We start from the raw sequence: 23,788 nt of genomic DNA, 5'->3' as shown, positions 1-23,788 counted from the left end.
TCATGTGACACACATGCCGTCACCAGTGTCGTATAGAATATATCAGACGTGTTTTCCTGTGGAGGAATCGGTTGACCTATGACCTTGCGATCAAATGTTTTCGGTTCCGATTGGAGAGGCACGTCCTTTCGTCTACTAATCGCACGGTTTTGCGGTGCGGTCGCAAAACACAGACACTAAACTTATTACAGTGAACAGAGACGTCAATGAATGAACGGACAGATCGTAACTTTGCGAAAATAAAGAAAGTAAAATTTTCATTCGAGGGAAGACTCGAACCAAGCACCTCTCGTTCCGCAGCTGCTCACTCTAACCACGGGACCACGGCGCTCCTCAGCTCACTTTCTCCATGAGGTTGCCTATCTTGCACTTGTACTACTCATTTTGTATATTTCGCTTATTTTTCATAGTTCCACACAACTTCTTCCTGTTTTCTCGATTGATCTGTGTTCAGTTTTTCAAGGCCTATCGACTTTGTCAATTTATAACTAAATCTGAGGGGGTGCGATGGGGAGGTTCCCTTGTAAGTACTATTACACTCTGTTTATTGGCTAATAATACCAGCCCTTGACTACCAATCCATTATGTGAAAACCGCACATCAATAGCGCTTTCCACCTCCGCAAATGCGGTGCACGTTTTTGGTGATTCACTCTGTATATTGCTGTGACACCTATTAATGTTTGTACAAAAATATTTTGCAAAAGTAGCTGGAGTCTTTACTAAACGTGAAACCAAAATTTCCCGTTATCGGTCATCTTCAGCTATGATCGGTTGAAAATGTGGATGAAACTGTAAAAATATTCTTTTAATTCTTCAACAGATAAACATGTTCCTAGTATTAAGTAAATTTTTCGTCCTCTCACTTCCCAAATTGCTTAGTTATGAAATATTATGAATGATCACGATACGTAGGACACAATGTGTGTACGAGATAGAAGAATTACGTCGGCAACTACTTAAAGTTCTTCCAGGTGGCTATGGAATGTCATTTGACGGTGGCGAAGAGTAAGGTCGCATTATTTTCATGTGGCCGAGTGTAATAAACTGAGAACCGCAACTAGGTAAACTGCACCACCAGACACATGACGAATACACAGAGTGTATCTCTGGTCTATAAACAAATGAGTCCAGGGATCCTAAGCCAAACATGTGGGTATCTCTCTGCCAGTGGAATACGGGAACTTGCGAATCATCGTTTGAACGATATAATAAATTTTATTGTTATGTTCGTAGTTGTTTACACTGTCGTAAGGGCAAAGGCGACTAACATGTAGGCGCGCGTGATGTTAGCTGCTGGTAGTCAACACCACTAATGAAAATGCAGATGGTGTGTCGAATACGCTGATATGGTGAGTGTTCATTTAATGGCATGCACTGTAGTGAGTTTGCGAGATGAAGTGAACTGTAGGTCAGACGGATTGAGATTGCGTTGTACACGTCAACGGCATTAAGAGACATGATTTTAGGGTACAGGTGAGCAGTGGAAACTGTCAGGGAGCTGACGATTGTATTGGAATAAATACCCCAGTAGGAAATGGGTATCGTCAACAGAGCACGTGGTGTCATAATACCACCAACGAGCAACAACGAACTTTATGGCGTCCTGAAGTGGAGAAACCAGTGTTTGACCGCCTTAATACGTGAGCACTCGAGCAGACACCAGTACTCTGGGAAAAGGAATACGACAAAAGCATTTACATCCCTACTATTCGCAGAATATTCAAGCTTTAACTCCTGCTCATTTTGATCATCGCGTCGTGTTGAGCTAATCGGAGCTGTAGCGCTGTAGGTTGCTTCCTTGTACTTTCTCGTATGAAGCTTGTTTCCGAGACAATATCTGCAACAGCCGCGTAGTCATGTATGGACCGTTGGTAACCCCCATGGTACAGTTGTGATGTTCCAACAACAAAGCTACGCAGAGAACTCGCGGGTGAACATAGACCAGTATCTGCTTCATCCCCATTATCTGTAGCAATGTACGGAGTGATACTCAAAGAGGTAATCCCAGTATTGTTGGAAGATATCATATTTGGTCTTTGCGCACGTGTGTTGTTCCAAATGGAACTCTATTTCATTTGGCACATGTTGCTCTTTGACAACTGTGTCAGATGTTCTCTGAAAGTAAATAGGAAGAGGAGGTTGTATTTCGTGCTCAGTTCGATCAGGTAATCTGATCCGACATTATTTCTCCTCTTGCGGTCATGTGAAAGCCTTGTGTTAGACACATCTAACGACCCAGGGCATGAACATTTGCTGCCGCTGACATTGTTCGAATGACACCAAAGTTGTCCGAACGGACATGACAGAATTGTTTGTGTTGATGTCGTGCTTGCGCAAAGTGCCGTCAGTCTCATCATTGTCAGCAGACCAACAGCAAATTTGAAAATTTCGAATTTTTTCTTGTAACTTTCGACCTACTCGTTTCCGTACCAGAACCCATTCCTCAAACTGATATGTTTCTCTCCTCCGTCTTCACTGAAAGTTTGTACCATGGTCACGGAAACACACTGCGTTCGTGCAGTCTTCAGAATTTTTCCAAACACATTAATGTAATCCTTTGGCCTAAAATTCAGAAAAAGCTTTTAATTGAAAGGTGGCTGAAAATATTGTGATAGAAGAAACATTTTGGAAGATTAAAATTTTGTGCCGAACTGTCTGGGTCAACTGTCTTATGGAGTCAGCAACCTACATTTTTTTAACTTCGTTTTTTTCTTTTTAAATTCGATTGGGCCTCCATTCTCCCCTACAGTCCACACTTCACTCGTCACAATCGCTTCATCGGTGTCGGCTACTTCTGCCATTAAAGACTTCTCATTGTTCAGCAATTTAAGTTCCTCAAAATAAATCCACCATCCGCATGAATGTCTTTCCATAAGTGTCGACGAGAGCCCCGACGGAGTGATTTGACGGTGTTGAAACTAAGGGTACCTTCCGTTAAACTGAAACAAAGTAAAACTTATGACGTTGAATTCTCGAATATGATTTGGCCTGACGAAATTGTGAAAGATAGGTTTGTATCTCGTTCGCAGGTGCTTCAGTAGATACCAGTGATAATTTTCAAGGTGGGCACTCAAATCTTCAAGACCGAGATGTATAGTCCGTAGGACATTGTACACAAAGTGGCAATCTAACCAAACGTAGCTGTAATGTTTAGCGGGTGGGAAGAATTCCCAGTTCAGCTTAACAAATGTGATTGCGCGAGGTGCCGTCCTGGTAATGAGTCCCAGTTTTTTTCTCGTCCAACGTCAAATAACAGGATGATCGCGACACAAGAGTTGATGTTCGATGGAATCGAGAATTTGACATTGGTTGAAGAACGGCTGTCTGTAAGGTTAGCTCAGTTCAAATTCTCACACTTAGACACGATGTTTATGATCGCTTCATACCATATTGATTGTATGAAAGTGGGTGTCATTCGATGGAAGGCGTTGCAAACGCTGGGCAGACTGAGCTGCGCGAACTTTTTGCTGCGGGAGCAACAAAGTGCACTGCATGAATGATGTGGAGCTTCGAAGCACTCCCTCGCCCAGTTGTTCCCGGACTGGTAACGTAATCTGGTACAAGATTAACAGCGACTTCTCGAGAGGGTGATGAATCGTTTTAAAGGTGGAAGGATTCATATAAGCATTTAGTTATGCTGTTGTTAGTATCACTGATGATTTTTGTGTGCCCTTTTGATGGGGTTCAAAATGGTTCAAATGGCTCTGAGCACTATGCGACTTAACTTCTAAGGTCATCAGTCGCCTAGAACTTGGAACTAATTAAACCTAACTAACCTAAGGACATCACACACATCCATGCCCGAGGCAGAAATCGAACCTGCGACCGGAGCGGTCGCTCGGTTCCAGACTGTAGCGCCTAGAACCGCACTGCCACTCCGGCCGGCCTTTTGATGGGAATCACCGACCACTGAGTCCCTGGAGTTTTAAGCCCAAGTACCCCAAAAATGTTAGATATGATGGTACCTTGAAAACATTGTATTGCCAGACATACCTAGATATTGCGGCCATGTGTAATGTCATATCACTATACATCACGAACTAATCGGAAGAAATTTTTATATTAAGATAAAAATAAAACTAAGTCTATGAAAGTGAGAAATCAAATACATTACAAATATGGACAGTGATCATAAAAGAAAAATAACAAATCACTCACCGTTCATCAATAGCATCACTTTCGGATGCAAATTTTTGAACTCCTTTCGAGGAAACATCATTATACCCGTAAGTTAGGAATTATCAATGAAAATACTGCCTCGGGCATGGATGTGTGTGATGTCCTTAGGTTGGTTAGATTTAAGTAGTTCTAAGTCTAGGGGACTGATGACCTCATATGTTAAGTCCCATAGTGCTCAGAGCCGTTTGAAAATACTAAGCTCACTGGGAAGATTATCTCAATTTTTATTCCTTCGGCTCAAATGGCTCAAACTACTTAAACTTAACTAACATAAGGACATCACACACATCCATGCCGAAGACAGGATTCGAACCTGCGACAGTAGCGGTCCCGCGGTTCCAGACTGAAGCGCCTAGAACCTGTCTGCCACACCGGCCAGCACAGATTGATTTGTTAACAGTTAAGTACCTAAAACATATAGCCAGAGAAGTTCCCAGTACTGTTATTAGTATTCACAAATAATTACTTCTTTAAGTATTACTAACAATCATACGTATTTATCCGGAAACATCGTAGATTGTCTTTATGTGTTGGTTTGAGACAAGTTTAATGTTCAATAAAGAAAACTCTTGCTAGTTATAACTGTACTGAGCTGTCGTACAAATACTGTAGTCTGACGTTGCTAGTAAGTTAAGGAAGACGGTGACGGGGAACGATGAAAATTGAAAACACGCAGTGCCACCTGTTTGCTCATAAAAGAAGGCGACCACGTGCTCATTGCGATCCCCCGTGCGGAAATTATTCGGATCACAAAGGTTAAATTTTAATCTGCACGTGCAGACTGGTGGAACAAGAGAGTGCGAACTTTTGCGTATTCAAATCACAGGCCGTCATTTGATTCTGCTGATCCGCCAATTTGCCACGATCGCGCTGTCTGCTGTCACGCCTGAGGCTACCGTCCCAGCCGGGATTAAATCCGCTCAATAGCCGCGCCTATCACTCACATTCTCCCACTCAATTGGTTCGTCGCAGCCAGTGCCCGCACTCCCTCATCATCACGCTCTACTATTACGTCCAGCTTTGTCCACACTGTACATGGTTTTCGGATGCATTTAAGATATTACGCCTGTTTCTGTACGAGATTCCGTCGCTTTTACACCAGTACTACTATTACTACTGCTACTATTACTACTACCCTACACACCGAACCACTCTCGTTTCAGAATCGTTACTAGCATATAATCGGTCATTCTTCAGAAGGAATCTTTAGGTTGGGTCTAACCTTGACTTATGAATATCAATTGAAACAAACAAATAACTGTAACTGTCACTTATCTTTATTTCAAGAGTTTAGGTTGATTATACTTCCATCATCAGGTGAATTTACTTAAATTAACGCACAAACGGCTTACACATGCGATGTTCTAGGTAATATATGGTAGTGTCTGGTGGTAACAGGCTTCTTTTCCGAGTCATAGTCTTCTTCCATCCGGCATACAGTTAATTCAAAAAGAAGTTCATCTTAAGAAATTAGTCAAAAGCATATTGTCGTTATTGTTCATATGTTAGCTCTTCACAATGCTATGTGTCAAAAAGTCGTACGATTCATCTTTTACGAGAATACGTCACTAAGCACGTTATGTGGCAATACTACAGAAAGGAAAGCCTCACCACCACCCTTACCGTCGTACTTGAATGGTGAACTTATGATTCCTACTGCCAATGAGCCAGTGTTTGAAGCCAATCAGATCCTTTGGCTGTACCGTTTTGTGTTTTTCAGTGTAAAGACACCTAATACTACACGTATACAGATTTTGGAACTGAACATTACCTTGCTGATGATCAATCTTTCTATCAAACCGTATACTCGTATTTAAGTGTGACGAACAAAGTTCGATGCAATTACAACAACATTAGTGATTATACTGATGAGCCAAAACGTTATGACCACTTGCGTAATAGCTAGTTTGTCCATCTTTGAAACGAAGTACATCACTCATTCTGCGTCTCAGGGATCCGACAGTTTGTTGGTAGTTTCGTGGAGATATGTGGCATTAGACGTCTACACTCAGGTAGATAATGTAATAGCGTTCGAGAAATTTGATTGGCTTCGTTGGCGGCCTTATGCATCAATTTTGAAACGTATTGTAGAAGGGCGTCCAGTAACGGTTAATGTAAAAAATAAGCCCGGTGTGGTCATAAAACACACAGGACTTGTTATATTTGTGTCTAATGACTTCAATATTGGTGATGAAGCATTGATATCACGGCTGAATGTAATACATGCCGACTGCCACATAATACATTGTTTAAATGTTAAGGAGGAGATGGCGTCGGACACGTCGGACGTGGAGGCCGAGGAAGAAGTTATTTGCATATCGTCGGACGAGGATGATGACCCGGTTTCGCCGTGCACGACCGAGGCGTTGGATACGCCGACGGAATATTGTGACTAGGCCGTATTTCGGTCGAATGTGTAAATGGCGTACCGAATATACGCAATCAGATGGAGTTCGCTTTGAATATGGAAAAATGGGCACAACAGAAAAATATGCCGAAAATGCGCACAACTTCACAACACTTAGATGGTTCAAATGGCTCTGAGCACTATGGGACTCAACATCTTAGGTCATAAGTCCCCTAGAACTTAGAACTACTTAAACCTAACTACCCTAAGGACATCACACACACCCATGCCCGAGGCAGGATTCGAACCTGCGACCGCAGCAGTCCCGCGGTTCCGGACTGCAGCGCCAGAACCGCTAGACCACCGCGGCCGGCACAACACTTAGACATTATGATATTACTGATGAGTTTAAGTTCTTTGCAAATAAATATGACGCTGTTATTATTAACAAGATTGTAACATATGTTTATAGAATAAATGTTAGAGGTGAACGACTAACACTAGATGACAGAGCTAATAAAAAATATTTGAAGATCAAGGTGCATTGGAAAAAGTACGCCTAGCGTGTAGTAATAAGTTAGGTCCATTCAGTTTACGACCGGAACGGTCATCAGGCGTGCCATGGCGAAAGTATAGTAGAAGGAACCGTTTTAAATTTGTAACATATTCGAAACCAGAGACTAGTGCAGATATAAGTAAAGTAAAGTCATGGCCTGATTTAGAGAATCTGTGTAAATGTAAGAACAAACTGTTTCAAGGTGTCAATCCGTTTTATATTGGTTTGGAAATAGCTGGCGATGAACCAGCCAAAAATGATGTTGTACAAAGTGATGTCAAATATGTAACATTTGTAGTTAGAAACAGAGTATATATGACCTTTTGTAAACGTAAAGGTACGGTTACTTTCTAAATAAAGATTGTTGTTTACAGCTAATGCCTGCGTTGGAATTTTTTTATGGAAACTGGGACCATATCAGGAATTATCCAGACGACCTGCGCCTGGCCTTCCTTGTTCCTACTACACAGCAACGCATCGACGATTTAGCATTAACATTTTATGTAAATAAGATAAATTACTCAGCTGCTGTAATAGTGCTAGAGGAACTGTGGTACTACAAGCCAAATCTGCAACAATTAATCAATCAGTTCCGTGATGCATACAGAGAGTTTGTATTTATGCCTAATGGTGTGAGATGCGCACATAGGTATTACGATTTTAGACAGGGTAGATACAGACCATTGTGGTATAATTATTAGAACCTCAGTGAGTAAATACCTCAGTCCTTCTCAGACACACAGCCGAGATATCAATGTGAGTTCACTATAATGCTCCTGTAGAACGGTTCTGCCTCCGAGACACGCACAATTACCCTGCTGAAAGAAGACATCGCCGTCGGCGAAGACATCAGGCATGAAGAGATGCAGGTGGTTCGCAGTTGCCAGCGTATCTTCGATTACTATCACAGGTCCCATAAAAGCGCGGGAGAATGTCTTCCATAGCATAATACCGCACCCATCAGTCTGTGTCTGTGGTACGCTGCACGTTTCGATCCGCCTTTCACCTCCATGACGGCATTTGGGGAGACGACCATCGACCTAGTGAAGCAAAAATGTCATTCACCCGGGGAATCGACACGTTTCCATTGATCGACGGTCGAATCCTGATGCTCCCATGCCCATTGCGGTCGCAGTTGACGATGTCATTGGAACAACATGCGAAGACGTAGGGGTGATCTGTTGTGGAGCTCCATGGTCAACAACGTACGATGGGTGCTGTGCACCGAAACACCTGTGCGTGCACCAGTATTGTGCTCTTTTAGCAGAAATGCCACAGATGACCATCGATCCTACTTTACCGAGCAGAGTCGTGGACGTCCAACCACTTAGCGCCTGTTGGTAGTGTCAGTGTCCTGCCTCTGTCCGTAGGCCTAGATGCTCACGACCGTAGCACGTGAACATTCGACCACCCTCGCCGTTTTTGAGATATTCGTTCACAGTCTCTGCGTAATAATATTGTGCCCTTTGTGAAAATCGCTTATCTCAATGGCCTTCCCCATTTGCTCCCCGTATCTTCGCTAGGGTGCTCTGTGTCTGCTCCACTTACATACTTTTGTTACCACATCGAGTGCCCGCAACGCCACCAGGCGGCATCCAACGTCACGGTGAGCAGAGGCCATAATGTTTTGGCTGCAGTGAAATTCACCGACAAATTTGCTTTGATTTACAAACGGTGTATGACATCAGATACGCTGGCGGGAATACGTGCTTCCGAACCGTGAATCATGCTACTGCGAACATCCTGCGGTCTGTCAGTATCATTCGTAGTAACTGCTGTCTGGAGCAGTTCTTTGAGCTCGGACATACTCTCCGGTTGGTTGTTATGATACAACTGCTTCAGCTGGGCCCACAGCGGGAAAACCATAGGATTTGGATCAAGACACTTCGCTATCAACCAAAAGGAATATCACGTCCAATTCAGCTAATTTCTACTCCCTTTTACGTATGTCGCACAGCAGGCCCCCGATACGTCAGCGTACCAAATGATTTCATTTAACATTGGTATCATGTATACTAATACGCTCACAGTGGAATACTGTACTGTTATAAAAGATAACCTAATGAAATGTAACTGTCCATACCAGAAGTTAGAATACTGAATTGGTCGAATTATTTCTTGTTTAGAGCTACTTCACTTTCAGTAACAAAATTTAACTAGATTCTGGCTCAAATACAGCAAGCACAAAAACCGCCATGTATTTTAAGACCTCGTGCAGAAGAAATCTAGGTAGGTCGCAGCAACCCAGCGAGAAAATAATTCATCCCAAGTGCTACAATGATAATACACTACAGATGATGTACGGGGTAACGTCATATTTAATATCATTAATAATCTGCAAGAAGAATTCACGAAAAGCAGATCTGCTGTCACAAAAATTACTGGCACTTCTTACTATCCATCACTACCAAAATATGTTGCTTATAGACCCTCACATCGAGCTTGATCTGCATGAGGAACCACACTGGCTAATGCATTACTTTTCGTTTGATTATTATCTACAGAAAAAGAAGTTTGTACTTAAAGCAAACTCAGATACAGTACCAACAGCATCCACACTATATATACAGAGTAAGTCAAGTAACCTTACCGTTATAATTTTATGCAACCCGCGATGTTACAGTTGGCCTTCAAAACCCACGTGTGAAATTTTCATATATTCTCTCTCGCTACGCTCAAATTATTAGTCCTACAGGAAAAATGAAAAGGACCTTTTCTGTGGGAAATCTGATGTAGTTAAATTTTTGTTCTATGATACGTTCTCTCTTGAGGCCACGGTTTTCAAGTTATACAATAAAAAGGTACGAAAGTGACATTCAAACGCACTTACACCTCCATACTCCATCCTTATCCATCTGGCTTTCTAGTATCTAGTTCATGCCACTCCTTCCTACCACTACACAAACATTTCCGGCTACGCGTACTTTTCCCGATATTCGACCTTTTTTGGTCTATTTATTGGGCTATTGTGGCACCATCATAGTCGGCTATTTCGTTAACATTATTAATTTAAACGTGCCCGTGAGGGTAATGAAAGAAATACTACTTATTTAAGCGTTAGACGAAAACTAATTACGTTGACAATTCGATCCAAACGTAACCCTTACAAGTACAGTAATTTCGTAGTCAGAAGGCCTGACGAATACAACCGTGTAATTGTTTATTTTATCCTCTTAAAATTTACAGCATTGTTAGGTAACATATACACAAACGTCAATTTTATAATTTGTAAGTGCTCGAGTATCAATGTGGCGTAATAATGCCAGTCAATGAAGACCAAAGGAGGTCGAATGTGGGAAACAAATCGTGCAGTCACAAATTCTGCTGCAGTGCTAGGAGGGGGTGCCATGAACAACAAATCAGAAATTCTAATAGGTGGGAGTTGAGTGTGGGACTGTGGGTGCATTTGAAAGTCAATTTTGTACATTTTTCTTGAATAGCTCTAAAACTACGGCCTACAGTCACAACGTATCCCGGTACAGAATTTAACTACATTAAATTTCCTAAAGAAAAGGTCCTATTCATTTTTCCAGGTTTTTTTTTCTTTAAGTTCCTGCATAGTGAGCGAAATAATATAACAATCTTGCACGTGGTTTTTGAAGGCCAGATATAATACTGCGGGTTGCATAAAACTGCAATGGAAGGGGCAACTGAATCACCCTGTGTAGAACTTGTCCCAAAATATCGCAAATCCGTTTAGTGTTGACAATTTAAGAATTTTTTATTCATCTTACAAACAAGAAATGAAATTTTGGCACGAGGCACCGGCATACATACACTCTGAACAAAACCTCATGTGTCTAAAAAATCATCTCCTCGTTACACGCATTATTTGGAAAAAGTAACAAACATTTCAAAAATAAATACAAAAGTCACACCAGTACATTCATATTAAACTCTCACACGAAATTCCGATTTTTGACGCATATCTATACTTAGAATCCGCAGCTGGTGGGGTAGTGGTTAGCTTCGTTGCCACTCGATCACGAGATCTCAGATTAGATTGCGGCCCGGGTCTGAGATTTTATTCGCTCGGGCAGTGGGTGGTTGTGTAGTCCTTGTCACTTCATCTCATCTTCGTCACAAAGACGCACAAGTCGCCGAGAAGGCGTCAAATAGAAATATTTGCACCATGCGGTCCTACATCCCAATATATATCTGCATATAGTTTGAAATAAAAGTAGTTGGCAATGCAGTTCTTGAGAAGTTCGTAAAACTGAGACACAGCCAAACAAAGGAAAGCGATCGGAAGGCTCCAACATCAATAGAATAAAATAAAAGCGAATTAAAATTACGCTCTAATCCTGAAACGAAACATGCAACCTACATTTAGCTATACAATTTCTGAAAATAAACTTCAAGGCGCTGAACGTAACGTGAACAGTAAATAAAACTAATGTTTGATAACTAACTAGACAGTCTTTGCTTTCACGGGATCACATACTGCTCATGCAACTAAATAATTGTACAGAAATTGATAAGTGAAACTCACTTGGACCAGCTTTTGATGTGAGAGGCACTTGCAGCAAGTATCGGAATCACATGCACTCTAGCAGAAAGGTGAGGCGTAAAATCTGGAACAAAACAAAATTTCCCCGTTTTCACTAATTGATATACAAAAGTAATCAATTCTTATTTGCTCTAAACATATTACCAGCCTTTCGTTATTACCCTGAGTGACAAGCTCATGTTAGACACACAATTGATGCGAAATGCAAACGTAGTGAAAATGTTAAAACATTTTAGTTGTCCTCGAAAGCTAGTTCTTAAGCCTCTCAAGATAGGGACATGTCGCACAATGAAAATTCGCTATCTGTAATCCTAATGAACACAAGCACAGGTCAGACATTTAATCTGATTTACCTGAAAACAGCAGAGGAAGAAATGCGCATAGAAAGAAAGTCGAGTATGTAAATGTGTGAGTGGTAGGAGTTATCTAAACGAGCAGATACGTATGAAGAGAGATGGATGGATGTTGTTATGCAAAGGGGTAGGTTGCTATGTGTAAAGGCGATTGTGTATGTGAAAGGGTCGGGGGTGTATGGGTTTATAAAAGGAATCACTATGTAAAGGGATGTGAAAAGTGAAAAGGCAAACCATCTAAATGCCTTACTGTCATAATTAACTGGCAAGCCGCAACGGTATTCTTAGTATAAGAGTGGAGCATTTCTTGCATTAAATTGGCTCCTGACTCTTAGAAAACTAAAATCAATGTGCTAGACCCACAATATCAATCACGTTTGCCCTGAAGGTTTCAGCAGATGCAATCACTTTGTGAAATTTATGAAATGATGTCATGGACGCAACATTTGGACCCATTTTTGCAGTCCAAACGTCTAGGACGTCTTCAATAAGGTAAGAGACTCACCGCCGGCTCAGTGGCTTCGAATTTGCCTGACACAAACTTGTCATTTATAGTCCTTAAAGACCGTCATTAGATCCTGGAAATATTTGTAGGTCAGTAGAAAGGGGACCAAGAGTAACCATCCCATACCTGGATACCTAGCCTTAGAGTGCAAGACAATAGCTTGTAGAGCTGACAGCTGCTCAGGAGTAGCAGTTCCCGGATAAACGGTTTGTGAGGCCCATAGCAATGCGTTTGTATATACCATAATGCATGAATGCGTGTGCACTCAAGGCAGTGTAAAGACGGGCCCATTTCTTGCGAAGTCAACAACATCGAGAATTGACGGTAAAATCTTCTGAATCGTTAGACTGCACCGTAGACCTCTTTAGTTCTTCAATGGTCGACAAGCCACCCAGCCACCCAGGGACACCAGTGCAGTCGTGAAGAAGATCCCAGCAAAGGATCACAACTTTGAGCATTCAAGAACTTCGAAGAGAATAAATTATGAGTATGCCTATACTTTCTATTAATGAAAACGGCTACGAATGCCTGCAGATTTACCTAATATCAGCTTTGGCTCCATGAAGGAACTACGTAGAAAAAAAAAAAAACCTAATAGAAATCGCAGGTAGCAACAAAATGGAAGATACAGATAAAAGCCCGCATCTCGTGGTCGTGCGGTAGCGTTCTCGCTTCCCACGCCCGGGTTCCCGGGTTCGATTCCCGGCGGGGTCAGGGATTTTCTCTGCCTCGTTATGGCTGGGTGTTGTGTGCTGTCCTTAGGTTAGTTAGGTTTAAGTAGTTCTAAGTTCTAGGGGACTTATGACCACAGCAGTTGAGTCCCATAGTGCTCAGAGCCATTTGAACCATTTTTTACAGATAAAAAATACAGCTGCTTGCCGTACTATGCCCCCTTCAGCACAAAAATGTCATCAGTTTTCAAAAAACAAAACATAAAAGTTTCCTTCTCAGCTACAAACAACCTTGGGCGTATTTTGGCTAATGCCACTGACAAAAGAAATATGCACATGAATCGGGTTGGTACAGAATGGAATGTCCAGACTGCGACACCTATTAAATAGGACAGACAGGTAGAAGACTTGAGATCAGGTTTAAGAGCATGTAGCTTTGGATAGGTGGGATATAGTTCACAGATCCATTTCGCTGCCCACCTGGCTGAGACTTGACACGCCTTCCCCCTTCTGAGGTGGGGTGCCAAGTTGTTGCACGAAGCTGAGACAGACAGATTCATGGACGTCCTGAAGGAGTGGAGATATCCTGCCATCTGAGGTCATCTGGCGTTTATCTGCTCAATGAGCAGGTGTTGGTGAAAAGCAGCCAGTTTTGAGGGCTCTTCGACGATTTCCTGCTTCGGGGCAAAGGACGTCACGATCCAGTATCGTTCTAATATGGGAATTTCCGTCTGTCTTTAAACAGACAAAACTTGGCATGTTAGTATGTGAGAACCCAGATTATGATTGTTAGTTGATCGTTTCATCTTCCATTTTGCTGGTACTGTCCAATGCTCCATCTATTTTACCACCAAACCAGTAAATCACATTGATTTTCTAGCCTTAAAGGTTAGGTTTAACGGTAGTTTGTTTTTTCGTCTTTCCGCAAAGATCGTAACGCAGATGGATCTACGTCATACGTTTTTGTGTATAAAACTTTACGTCAATAGAGGGCGTTTATGTTTTGTTAAATATACCAGGTTAAATCAGTGTTTCGATGATCATCTTCATTATTTTACTATGCTGTTAATAGTTCTTTATAAAAATTGTTTATAAGGACTTCTATATTTATTTTATATTAAATATTTAGTGGATCACTTAACCACTAGGATATGAATTTCAGACTGGTTTGTCACTGTATTTTATCAAGGTGATTTTCAACAAAATCTTTTTAATTTGTTAATTTTTATTTCTAAAGTGATGTAACAATTTTATATAAGACAGTTGTATGAACCTATTAATTATCCTTTGCATACGTCTTGGTGGACCGCTTCATCACTAAGATATGAGCAAGCCAGTTATAAGTTGGCATTTCTTGATGATATTGGTTGGTTGGTTGGTTGGTTGGTTTGTTGGTTTGGGGGAGGGAGCCAAACAGTGTGGTCATCGGTCCCATTGGATTAGGGAAGAATGGGGAAGGAAGTCGGCTGTGCCCTTTCTAAGGAACCATCCTGGCATTTGCCTGAAGCGATTTAGGGAAATGCCGGAAAACCTAAATCAGGGTGGTCGGACGCAGGTTTGAACAGTCGTCCTCCCGATTGGGAGTCCAGTGTGGTAACCACTGCGCCACCTCGCTCGGTTCTTGATGATACGCAAATATACTTGTTGATTTTAGATATTTAAAAAAGGGTTTTAAACTACTGTACTGAAATGACACTTTGTTAATTAATTTGTAACACAGAGGACGTTACTAGCACTAATATGAGACCGATGACCTCGCTGTTTGGTCTCTTCTCCAAACCAACACAACTAGCACTACCTGACGTAAACTAAGGCTACTGTACTTGCTCTAAACAACCACCTCCCTTTTCCTTCTGCCTCTACACCAGTAAGGTTGTATGGTGACATGTACCGCCGCGAGTTTGTTGGATTGTAGATCAAATGATATCTTGAACAGAGTGGATAACTGCTCTTGCATAACATGGTGTTTTGCTTATTGTTTTATATAAAGTAAATTAATTCTGAGTCTGCAAGTTCCGTTTTAGCACAGAAGATGACTATTTATAGTCTAAATCTAGACACGTAAAAGTAATAAAAATTAATGGGGTTGCCACTGACTGCTGTGTTTCTCTCCTTGCTTACCTATCATCGACTGAGGCTCTATCATTTACTGATGCACTCCGAGTCAGTCTAGAGACTAATCATCGGTGCATATTATTCCGGAGGCAAATTTTCAGCATGCAGAATCACAGGGGCAGAGAAATTTTGTTGACGGTGGGGTCTTGGTGAGAGGAGAGTCACGAAACTGTATGAGTGTTCAGAACTTCACATCTTCGTTGGTTTACTTTTGCATTTGCAATTATCCCGTACACGCACGGGGGTCAGCATGTTAATTATCGGATGTGGGGTTGTTAATGTCAGAGGGTGGCCGAATGCCCCTCCTGTCGCCACCTCTTTCTGAGTCAAAGTGAAACAGAAATGGCCAGCGTGTAACTTATTTCGTGCTACAGTCTGTTCAGATGCCCTCCGAAACAGGAGAATCGATAGCTACGTAACTGACAGTGACAAAGTTAGAGTGATCAGTGTCCGAAGCTAAAACGTGCAGGGACCAAGATTCGTACGTCACACAGAGTACAGTCATTCGCCTGCCGGACAAGTGGAGGCGCTGCATAATAGCAATAGTGCATTTACTTGTCGATAGTTGCGACGGGGAAGAAAAGTCCAGATAAAAGCGTACCCAGCATGCAGCATTCAGCGGCGGTCGGTTTACAGACGTGGGCGGACGAGCACACGTCAATGAGGAATGCGGAGCCGCCCAAATAATTGAGACGCGGTCGCAGCATAGCACTCAGCTAACTCAGGTTACGTGGAACACTGCTCCGTCACTTACACCGTTGGCGCCGGAAGCGGCCGCACAGCCGGCACCCATTCAGAAAACTGATGACTGCTATGAATTATGCAGCCACATGTGACAGCCAGGCCAGAAAACTGAGTGTTTGGTATAAATTCTGCAACCACACGTCGCTGACTACGCTGAACGGGTCTGAATAGCTCCGATTTTTAGAGAGAGAGAATACTCAGGCACTGCACCATCTGCAGAATAACTATTTTTCCGCGAATATTCTGACAGCACAGTGAACGTTAGTATTCATCAATTAAGCATGATAAGCGAATACCCATCATTTGCACATTTAAGGTTAATAAATCGTTGGACAACGCGCTTCTTCGACAAATACTGGCCCCTCTCAATATAGAATGAAAAATCAGGGACGGAGATAATACTTCTGTTCTTCGCTGTTAGAGAATACTTGTTACTTAGTTACGTATTCCACACAGCATTTGAACATTTATTTTTTCGAAATGATGTGGAACGAGTCAGTGAATAGAATATGTGTGTATGATTAGTAATTACGTTAATGAACACATTACAATTTTTAGTCCAGCTCATACAACAACACATTTTTTCTGGCTACCAGTTCTGAGTAGAAATTCGTCAGTGGAGCAGAAGAAGTTGTCCAGGAGAAATTATTATAAATTAGATTTAAAACTTGCTTCGCTACCTGTCAGACGTTTTATGTTATAGGGCAAATAATCAAAATTTTTGTTGCTGCCTATTGAACTCCTTTCTGAGCCACTGACACCTTTAACAATGGGTAATAAAAGTGATTTTTCCATTTAGTGTTGTATATATGGACATCATCGTTCTTCTCAAATTGTGATAGTTCATTTACGTCAAATTTCATTTACGAATATATGTATTGTGATGGCGCAGTTCAAATGCCACGCTCCTTGAAGAGGTACCTACATGACGTCCATGGGTGAACATCACATATTATTCTTACAACTCGTCTTTGTGCAATAAATACTTTTTTTGTAAGTAATAAGTTACCACAGAATATAATTCCGAAAGACATTACTAAGTATGCAATATATGTCAGGAGATTGATACGTTTTTTTCCAAGATTGGCAATTATACGAAGAGCAAAAGCATCTGAAATTAGGTGTTTGAGAAGCTCAGTAGTATGCTTCTTCCAGTTCAAGTTTTCATTAATATTTACACCAAAAAATTTGGAGTTTTCTACCCTACTTACTGACTCCTGCTCATGTGCTACATCGATTGTTGGTATGAGCCTATTTGTTGTACACAACTGACTATAATGTTTCTTTTTCTAATTTAGAGAGCGTCCATTTCCAGAAAACCATTTTATAATTCTTTGGAAAATATCATTTACCAACTCTTCTGTTGCTCTCTCACTAATGGTGTTTATCATTACAATATCGTCTGCTAAAAGCATCTTTTTTTTTGTTGAATGCTAAGTGGAAGGTCATTCACATTCATAGGAAATAGGAGTGGACCCAAAATTGAACCCTGTCTGAGCCCCTTGAGAATTTTCCTCAGTCAGTGGAATTTTCTACCTTTCCGACACTGCTTTAACTATTCAGCACAACGTTTTGCATCAGAATTCGTATCAATTACTGGGATGATCTGAGAATCAAATCTTTGATGGTAATCCTATGTTATGTGAGTGTTTGATGGCAAAGATCATCTTCCAGGATGACCCAGGAGGAACCTCGCGACGTGGACAATCCAATGGATATTGACTTAGGAAGCTTAGCGATGTATCGAAAATCTTTAATGTCAGACACTGTAATGTGTTCGACCTGCAAAAGTGAAGAAAGACATGCCCATAAACGGAAGTTGCACCAGCCAAGCACTAAGGCTAAGAAGATATAAATGAGGAAAGAGTTAAAAAAACCTGAGCGAAGCCACAAACGGTATGTTAAAGTTTTTCCTTCTTTCTATATAAATAGTTTGGGACGGGGCCCACCATCAAATCGCCGTATTTGTATTGACAGAACCATTCCGCGAATATTTGTGTATTGTTTTCAAATGAGGAATGTAGTGTCCACTATTTGCCTTTATTACAGCTTCATCTCTGGTGGGGATACTTCAGCGATGTGTCTCAATGTCTGTGGGGGACTGGCAGTCCACTCTTGCTCCGGAGTCGAAACTGGAGAAGGTAGTGGTGCTGGACGCTGGGGTCTGGAGAGAAGTCTATGTTGCAACTCATTCCAAAGGTGTTGCATTGGGTGCACGTCGGGACTCTAGGCGGGCGAGCCCATTTCGAGAATGTGATTGTGCACAACCATTGGCTCGCAAATACTACTTTAAGACAGGGTACGTTGTCGTGCTGCTACAATCAGTTATCATTTCCGAACAGTTTCTCTTCTGTACGCAATACACAATGCTGTAAAATGTGTTCATATTCTTCCGCATTTACCATTTTCCTACGTGCAATAAAGGGTCCACACCCTAAACGTGAAAACCATCCCCATACCGTACCACCACCTATAGTGATCAATTGGGCACTAGATAGCGATCTTCGGATACTTTTGATCAGATAATGCACTGTGTACAATCTCTATATAATGACCACAGTACCCATTTTCTTCTCTACAAACTGCAGTTTTTTATTTACTTTCTTATTTAAAACTAAGGGGTTTCGGCATAGCAACACTTTTCTGAAGTACGAAGATGGGAATTAATTTGTAATAGTTTTTAGCTGACAGATACTATTGCGAACCGACTATTTATAAAACAGAATGCCTATTCTGTGATATGCTCCTTTCAGAGTGGTTCTTAGTATCCTGAATATTTGACAAGGTAACAGTAGTCGAGGTGAGTGCACCGTGGGCGGTGGGATACGAGCGCTGACGTTTTGACTGTGTGGGGGCCACAAGCATTGAAAGTTAACTGGGCGGAACGCCCATTTCTTGTGCCGCAACACGCCCTGTCGGCGACATGGACGCATTGTGAACAATTCACGGCGCCACACTGGAAGCTGGTCTACCGTACCGTCACCCTGTCGTGCGTAGCGGACGGTGCGGCGCGCCTGCAAGCGACGCGTCGGCGGACAGCTGCGAACAGCCCGACGCATGGACGCCGGACGTCGGCCGCCAGTTGAAAGCGCTCGCGATTATCACCGCTAACCAGTGTCAGGTTTTCAGCGGCGGGTGGAAAGCTTGCACCCGTGCTTCGTTTCACAGGGCGCCAGTTTCTGTCAAAGCGCCCCAGCACGATTTCGATAGGGTGAAACTAATCTGAGATGTGTGAGTAGCGTTATCAGCATTATTCATTATCTCGGTACTATCACCACGTTCTCGTTTCTTAATTTCTTTTCAGCGTTCTACATTTATTAAGTCTCGTTTCTCGTACGAAATATTTCGGTATTACAGGAACAGACGCAAAAATACGTCACTGTAACAACCATGGTACTGAACTTATATTTATACTGATCTTCCAGCATTCCCACTAGTAAAAATTTTAAGTGGTTCAAAGTTAGCCTAAACCCATGTAGTACAACGGTACTTGTACATGACTTTGAGAATTTCAAAATCTCTAGGGTGCATATATGAAAATTATGCAAAACTCAAAGGCAAAACTCAAATATCATTCAATCGCAAATCAATCAAGCTTTTCAGCTGAAGTTTTGTTGATGAACTTCATACGATTGCTGATTAAAATTCTTCTGGGTATTATGCCGCGTCATTGCTAAAAACTAACAACAGCGAATAAGCCGTCAGACATTATGGTCAGTTTTGACATCAAATCTCTCTTCACTAACGTTCCTATTGAGGAGACTATGCGCATTCTACAGGATCGGATCCCACCAGATATCTGCGATCTGGTGCGCTTATGCCTGTCATCTACGTACTTCACCTGGCGGGGAAAATATTACGAAAAGTTATATGGAGTGGCAATGGGTTCCCCGCTCTCCCCTGTAGCTGCGGACATCTTCATGGAAGCCTTTGAGCAAACGGCCCTAGCTTCTGCTCCGTTACGTCCCAGTTGTTGGCTACGGCCGGCCGAAGTGGCCGTGCGGTTAAAGGCGCTGCAGTCTGGCACCGCAAGACCGCTACGGTCGCAGGTTCGAATCCTGCCTCGGGCATGGATGTTTGTGATGTCCTTAGGTTAGTTAGGTTTAAATAGTTCTAAGTTCTAGGGGACTAATGACCTCAGCAGTTGAGTCCCATAGTGCTCAGAGCCATTTGAACCATTTTTTTGTTGGCTACGATATGTGGACGACACATTCGTTATTTGGCCTCACGGTGAAACGGAATTATGAAAATTCCTCCAGCACTTAAATAGCCTGCACTAAAATATAAAGTTCACACATGAGACCGAAAACAATGATTCCTTGTCATTTCTGGATGTGGAAGCATACAGAGCTGCCGAAGGTAAACTGGGACACAAAGTGTATCGGAAACCAACGCACACTAATCGGTACCTGCACGCGGAGAGCCACCACCACCCAGCTCAAGTATTCTGTCCTGCATACGTTAACTGCCCGAGCCTACCGGATAAGCGATGAAAATAACATCAAAGAAGAACTAAAGGAGCTACAACACACGTTTCGTGCCAACGGCTATGATGACAAAATCATAAGCAAGGTAGCTAAAACCAAAGGGAGCAGAACACGAGAAGAAGGCAAAGAAGAGAAGCTTCGACTGGTACACTTACCATATGTAAAAGGCGTCAGTGAACGGCTAGGCAACGTCCTCCGCCGACGAGGTTTCAAACCGATTTTTCGAAGCAATCACAGGATCCACGAAATTGTAGGTTCCACCAAGGATGTAGTCAACTTTCGTAACACTGCAGGTGTTTGCGATCTACGGTGTGAGTGCGGAGTTCATAGGAGAAACAGGGAGACCTGTGGCTCAAATGGCTCTGAGCACTATGGGACTTAACATCTGTGGTCATCAGTCCCCTAGAACTTAGAACTACGTAACCCTAACTAACCTAAGGACATCACACACATCCATGCCCATGCCCGAGGCAGGATTCGAACCTGCGACCGTAGCGGTCACGCGGTTCCAGACTGAAGCGCCTAGAACCGCACGGCAGGGAGACCTGTCAGCTTACGAGTAGCAGAAGACGAACGCTATGTACGATTACAACATGACAAATCGGCGTTAGCGGAACACCACCGTGACTGTGGACAACCTATCAGGAGGCCCGAGTACTGGCGAAAGAATCGTGGATGCGAGAACGTAGAATACGGGAGGCGATCACAATTATTAAACAGTCTGACAACATCAACAGAGAAGATGGCTACAAACTTCCGGCGTCCTGGCTGCCGGCCATCCCAGTCCAACAGGCCGTGAGTGGTCGCGGGGCAGAAGCTACACGGGACACGGACGTATCTGCACAAACAGCTGTAGAGCAACTGTCAGTCCACTTGCGCGCACACCAGGAGGAAAACTTGCCGACCAGAAGCCGAACACTGATTGGCGGACAGCTACCAATCGTTGACGACATGGACATCAACGAATAGCCTCTTTCTTTTCACCTTCCCTTACGTGATGACTAGCCAATCATATTACAGGGCCAATTAAAAGTTTTACAACAGTGACGTCAGACATCGATAGTCTGTAATAATCCGCATGCAAAACCAGTCGTGCCCTGAGGAAGGCCGTTGCAATTCGGCCGAAACGTCGGTTTTAGTTTATTATTGTTGTTAGTTTTTGGCAATGACGCGGCATAATACCCAGAAGAATTTTAATCACTATGACACCGGCCGCGGAAGCCTACGGTTTTATTCATACGATTGCTTTTCACAGTATTGTGAGTGTACAGCTGGGTCTTTGACACACTCCTGTGGAGATCAGAATTATCCACATCGGCTGGACTGGCCGATACATCTCTCGCCGTGGGCTCATACAGTGAGCAGCCAGAACATTATGAACACCGAACTGCTCTCGATATATACCCGTCCAGGCGACAGCAGCGTCACCTGGCGATGAATGACTGCTAGTCAGACACGCACGGTGCTTGTACTATCAGTGAGCGTGCTGTACGTATGTAGAATGAGGAAGGCGCCCCATCTATCTGAGTTTGACCAGGGCAGATTGTGATAGCCCACCCCTCATTACACAGGTCCGACGTCGTAGGCTGGGCAGGCTGGCAAAATATGACAGGTGGAGAACTGTTGTGGAACTAACATCAGACTTTAATGATATGCAGAGTACAAGTGTGTCTGAACGCACTATGCACCGAACACTCCTAACGACGGGCCTCCGTAGCCGACGACCTGTGCATGTGCCAATGTTAACACCACTACATCGGCAACTACGACTGAAATGGGTAAGTGACCATCGGCACTGGATGATGGCGCAGTGGCAGAGTGTTGCATGGTCTAATAAATGATGTCGACGGAAGACACGAATCCGTCGTCTCCCAGAGGAACAGCTGCTTGACACCTGTACTGCGAGACGGGGACAATCTGGCGGCGGCTCCATTATGCTCTGAGGAACATTCACAGGGGTATCGATGGGTCCACCGGAGCTCGTACAAGGCACCATGACGGCCAAGGAGTATCTTACACTGGCTGTAGACCACGTACACCCCTTCATGACGGTCATGTCTCCTGACGGCAGTGGCATTTTTCAACAAGATAATGTACCACTAGGAGTGTGATGGAGTGGTTCGAGGAACACAGTGGCGAGTTCCAGTTGATGTGTTGGCCCACCAACTCGCCCGATCGAATACATCTGAGATGTGATTGAACGTGGTGTCAGAGCACATCACTCCCTCCCTGGAATTTACGGGAATAAGATGAATTGTGTGTGCAGATGTGGTGGCGACTCCCTCCAGCGGCCTACGAAGGCCTCATTGCTTCCATGCCACAACGCGTCTCCGCTGTTATCCGTGCCAGAGGTGGACGTACCGTTTATGCTGACCAGTGTATGCACTTAATAACAACCACGACACCTCACCAGAGATAACAAACAGTGTGATCATCTAACTACGAACAGAAGCAATTGTTTAAGTTAATACCAGTTTAATGCAAAGATTCCTACTAACATACATGAATAACAAATTATTGCTGAATGTATTCGATCACAAGAAGAGCAGAGAGTAAGGAAACTAATACTTACTGACATGGGTCAGTACTAATCTACCATTTGAAAGTCCTGGCACAGAGTGGGTAGGTTACGTCGATTGGACGAAAGTGTAATCTTCAAATGAAATATAGAAAGGTAAATCTATTCTCTCTCTCTCTCTCTCTCTCTCTCTCTCTCTCTCTCTCTCTCTCTCTATGTTTAAATCTTACCTTACAAGCTCTAATCCATATTATTTTCTTATGATGACCATTTCTTCCTATGTAGATTGGAATCAATAAAATATTTTCGCGTTTAGAGGAGAAAGTTGATGACTGAAAATTCGTGCAAAATTCTCGTTGCAATGGAAAATGCCTTTGTTTTAATGACTGCCACCGCTTATCATATCCGTGACACTCCCGTCTCTATTTCGGGATAATACGAAACGAATCACCTTTCTTTTGACTTTTTCGATGTCCTCCGTCAGTCCTGTCTGTTAAGGATCCAACTGGGCACATCATTACTTAGCAGAGGACGAACAAGCGTAGCACAGGAAGCCTCTTTAGTATACCTGTTCCCAATAAAACGCTGTCTTTGGTTTGTTTTCCTCACAGTATATAGTTCCAGTTTAAACTGTTCGTAATTGTAACGCTTAAGCATTTAGTTAAATCGACAGCCTTCAGATTTGTATGATTTATCGTGTAATTGACTTTTAACGAATTCCTTTTAGTACTGACATGAGCAACCGCACACTTTTCATTATTTAGAGTTGATTACCACTTTTCGCACCACACATATGTCGTG

The 23,788-nt window shown here is 42.7% G+C and overlaps 1 protein-coding gene across 5 annotated transcripts in view; it reads right to left on the bottom strand.

The window, feature by feature from the left end:
* Nucleotides 1-23,788, bottom strand: part of LOC126248622 (protein O-linked-mannose beta-1,2-N-acetylglucosaminyltransferase 1-like) — a 2,277,756-nt gene that overhangs the window by 1,874,577 nt on the left and 379,391 nt on the right. Inside the window, exon 3 of one of the 5 annotated variants that reach the window (XM_049949788.1) lies at nucleotides 11,577-11,658. The exons of the other annotated variants lie outside the window; for them this stretch is intronic. The gene's annotated coding sequence lies outside the window, so the exon portion shown is untranslated. The remainder of the gene's footprint in view (nucleotides 1-11,576; nucleotides 11,659-23,788) is intronic. 5 annotated transcript variants of the gene reach the window in all.

This window comes from Schistocerca nitens, chromosome 3 (assembly GCF_023898315.1).
Source record: "Schistocerca nitens isolate TAMUIC-IGC-003100 chromosome 3, iqSchNite1.1, whole genome shotgun sequence".
Classification (NCBI taxonomy): domain Eukaryota; kingdom Metazoa; phylum Arthropoda; class Insecta; order Orthoptera; family Acrididae; genus Schistocerca; species Schistocerca nitens.
This window is presented reverse-complemented; position numbering and strand designations above follow the sequence as displayed.